The following is a 4,578-nucleotide window of genomic DNA, read 5'->3' as shown; positions in this document are numbered from 1 at the left end:
ATGTAATTACAAAGGCAGCACTTTCTCCTCAGTTATTTAAAGACCCTGAGTGTTGGTCCGGCAGGAGTTGAACTCAAGACCTTCCGCGTGACAGCCCCGTGCTCAACCAACTAGGGAGTTTAAGATCTGCGACGCGACGGTAACGAAAACGTCATTTAAAATTGCAAGTTCAGGTTTATTAATCTTTTTCGTCGTTATGTCGGCTTCTCTATCTTTTAAAAACTAGTGTAACCTTCCAGGAACTGAATTAGGAGGTGCGGTATTGAATCTACGACAGAAAATTCAAATTCGCTGCCTTTTGTTCACGTTCTCCGCAAAACTTGAGAATTGGTCATTTCACGTCGTAGATTTGCTGAAAACGTGAAAGAAATGTACAAAAACTAAAATTGCACGTGCAGAGCGTGCAAAACTATTGTTTTTGCTCATTAAATATGCAAAATTTGTGACGTTTTCGTTGCCGTCGCGTCGTAGATCTTAAACTCCCTACTTGAACCACCGGTGCGCGAGAGATATGATACAAAAAACTAGCCAAATAAAGATAACGCCTGCTTGAAACTTCGTTGCTATGCTCGAGAAAGTTTTTTTTCACAAAACCTTTCATCTTGGGTTGAGGATTAACTCTAATGAGAATTAACTCTAATGTTTACGACATACCCACGGCACGTAATTATCTAAAAAATAGGCACGCATTGCGTACATGTGGTAGTGCAGTAACACAGCGCTGTTCCACGGTTTTTTACCGCCATCTTGTCTGGGGGGCAAACACGGCAAAATTTACAGTAAATGTATACGATTTTGGCCGACTTTGAACCGCTGTAGCGACGCTAAAAAGAGACAGATTTCCAACTTTTGCCGCTACTTTAAATAGTTTATTGATATCATTCATTCAACAAAAAATAAGGCCATTAAGCAAGGTATGACATCCGTAAATTCGAATAATAAATCTTCTCATGTTCCTAATTTCGCGGCAATTTGCCGTGATGATTTTAGAAGGGTTTGTATGGAATCTTAAAAATTCGTTTATGGTCGTTGTAGCCTGAATCTGTTCTTTACATTTCATGAAAATAATCTCAGTATAAATGTCTTTTACAAGACACTATCACTGTGGAAAGCTGTCTCTTTTTAGCGGCGCTAAAGGGGTTCAAAGTTGGCCATAATCCCATACATTTTCTATACATTTTGCTGCGTTTGCCCCCCAACCAAGATGGCGCCAAAAACCGTGGAAGGGTCTATTGTGCACTGATCTCTAATAGTACACGATATTGTTTTGGTACGGTATATCATTATAGTGTAATGGTAGATGTGTTAGGTAAATAGCCCCTTGACAAGACATGTGGTTACTTGTAAAATACTAAATCCCAGAAAGATTGAAGAAAATAAAACGGAACCGATAAACATTGGCTTCGAGGCTGACATTTTGATCACTTTCAAGTTCCCTTACAACTTCTTTTTTACCTCAAGTTTGAGCGTGCATTCTGAGGCTTTAACAGGAGGCTTGGATTCGCTCTGACGAAGGGCTAACGCTCGAAACGTCAGCTTTTAGAATCTCTGTACGGTGGCCAATTTACATTATCAACTCCGTTGATAAAACCAAATTTTTGTTTCTAAAACAACAGTTCACTGAATTAAACCCAGTCGGGCGGGGTTAGTATCTGGATGGGTGACCTAAAAAGTATACCACTTTGTAACAGAAAAATAGACCGAAAATTCTAATTTAACGCTCAAAAATGCGAACTAAGCGAGGTACAGATTTTGTTAGCCTGCTTTATGCGAAACAAATATTGGTGCAAAAGTAAATAAATATTGATACACAGTTTTGAGGAAGACCAGAGAAAGTTTCAGGAAGTGTCGATCGAGAATAAAACATTTTGCCGTCAGCAACAAAATTTTCGACGTGAAAACAACTTAATTTTTGAACTGAGAATATAAAAAGTTACTATGCATAAAGGAAAAACATTTTGGGAGATTTTTGTCTCGTTCACGTACTTTTGGCTGCACAAGTAAATCGCAAAATCGAAAGTGACATCGAATCCAACGGGCGCCGTTTTCAAGTTACCTTGTATGTTTACTCGCGAAACAAAGGATACATCTGTGTCAAAATGATGGCAAGACACCGGGTTTTTGTTTTGTTAGTTTGGCTTTTTTTTCTTTCAAGTGTTTTAAAGATTGACAAGACATGTGCGAATTCAACACAAAGATCACAATCGCCCATCTCTTGAGGTTGACCATTGTTTCTGCAAAGTCCAAGATTTACTCTCTTAGACGAGGTTATTTATCACCAGGTAATTCCATCGTTTTGGAAATAGCAACTGCTTTATTATTCATCAGGGTCACAAATTCTTGCCAAATTTGAAGCTCATTTTGTTGAAACTCAAGCACCGTCACGTTTTTAACAGGAGGTCCCATGATTTATGAGTCATATGGTCTATGAGTCAATGAGTCATGAGTCATGAGTCAACGAGACTCACTAATTTATTGATTAAGCCTAAGCCCTCGTTTCAGTGATTAGGCCCTAGGCACTCTCTGAAATGTTAGCTTTCATTTTATGGGTTAGGGTAACTGCACTATTCAACGGATACTAAAACAGTGGATAGCGTTGCACGCCGGCGCGGATTGGCTCGTCAAACTCCGAATGTCCTCTGCTATTTACCTCCGAGCAATTCGGGAAGAAATGGCGTCCCGATTTGCATCCGTGACAAGTGAAGAAAACATCCAAATTAATTTTTTGTGCTGTATATTATCTCAATGTGTTAGTATATATCCACCGCTAGCCACCTCCACTTCGGTGAATAGTTGTTAATTATAAAAACCAATTGAGAGGTGTGTTGGACAGTGCCGCTTTCTACTCTTGGAACATGTTAGACCCTTAGCGTGAAACGTCAAAAGCAGAAATTAAGTTGAGTTTTTTTTTTCAGGAGGTGAAAAAGTAAAAGCTCTTATATTTGAATTGAAACTTTCCAAGGAAATTGAAAAACCTCCCGTAGCTTTTTCTCTTCACCTGTCTCATTTCAGTTGTGATGCCATCTAGTGACAGAAATAAGAGCAATCAGAAACCCATAAGGGTTGAAACGTGTAACGGCCCCTTGTGTACTGGGAAACAAGCTTCTGAATATTCAATTTGCTAAGTACCATATTTGGAACAAAGAGAGCGAGGGGTTTCCAAATATGGTACTTAGCACTGAAACATTCAACCAATCAGTTCGCACTGAATATTCGGAAGCTGTGAACGCGCGTTACACGTTTCAACCCTTATGGGTTTTTGGAGCAATAAACAATGTCAGAATCATGTCTCGGTATACTGATAAATTGGCTCTATCAGGTCGTTTTATTTAGACTCCAAGTAGACTGCTTCAATGTATTTAACTCAATAAGAACTTGAAAATAATGATCCTTTCTGTTAATCTGAGCCGGGGGTGCATTACGAAAACTACCAAAAAAAATCAAAAAGGTCTTGTGGAGACACCATATTAATGCCAACCAAACCTCGCACGAGCAGGTCTTATTTCAACGTTCTTGCGTCGCCTACGCCAGAGTTTTCGAAGAGCATTCCTAAATGCTGGCATCTTGAAAGCATACACGAAAGGGTTCACCATGGAATTTGCCAGATGCAGAGCATTCACCAACGGCATCAAAAGATGAGGAAAACATGGTGGGCAGAATCCTTTTGCACTGTATACAACAAAAGCTGGCAACCAGAACACAAGCGAAACAGCAATCACGGCGAACATTGTTCTGGAAAGTCGCACATTCTGGTGGTTTGAATGGTTGCCTGGTGTAAAGCGCAGTCGAGCACGTATTGTAACATAACTGACACAGATAACCAGCAATGAAACAAAAAGACAAGAATGAATAGTTGCAGAAACATAAGCGCTGTGCGCCTTCCTTAAATACAGAGTCAGCAACGAAAGAATACACATCACTAGTCCTGCAAACCAGGCAATGACGATGCCCCAAGTGTAGCTTTGAAGTTTTGCTCTACGATGGTGAAGCGGCCATAACACCGAAAATACCCGTTCCAGAGAAATCAGAGCCAGAAAAAACACCGACGAGCTAGATGCAAACACTTGAAGGGATGATGAGGGATTTCTTGTGTTTCCTTCATGTCCCCGCATCTCATGCGGCATTCTCGGAATTTTCTCCGTAGCCAGGACGAAAGGTTCCGCTATCCCCACAAGCAAATCAGCTATCGCCAGATTGATCAGGAGAAGACAAAATTTTGCTGACGGAGATTCGTAGACCAGAACACAAATAGTGCAAGCAAATTTCCAGTGATGATGAGTACCGCCTCAAGTGTATGAATGACAAAGAATGTAATTGCGGACGTTGTTAACATGCCTATGGTACACCCTGAGGCTTTCTGACTTGGCTTTTGCGTTTGATCGAAAAGAGAACCTGTCGTAACATTCAGCGTACTAATCTGCTTTACAGTGAACACTACATGTGCCGCAAATATTAATTGTTTGCTGTTTCTTATGATCCCGATGATTCAATATCGCGACGAGTGCGCGTTGTTCTTCGTTAATAGCTCTATAGTGACAAAGCTATTATTAAATGCAGAGCGCTGTTGGTGTCGTAAGA

At 40.3% G+C, this 4,578-nt stretch overlaps 1 pseudogene; it reads right to left on the bottom strand.

The window, feature by feature from the left end:
• Nucleotides 1-3,467: 3,467 nt before the first annotated feature.
• LOC138016284 (adenosine receptor A2a-like) lies at nucleotides 3,468-4,333 on the bottom strand (annotated as a pseudogene).
• Between the last annotated feature and the right edge of the window lie 245 nt (nucleotides 4,334-4,578).

This window comes from Montipora capricornis, chromosome 9 (assembly GCF_036669925.1).
Source record: "Montipora capricornis isolate CH-2021 chromosome 9, ASM3666992v2, whole genome shotgun sequence".
NCBI classification, from domain to species: Eukaryota; Metazoa; Cnidaria; class Anthozoa; order Scleractinia; family Acroporidae; genus Montipora; species Montipora capricornis.
This window is presented reverse-complemented; position numbering and strand designations above follow the sequence as displayed.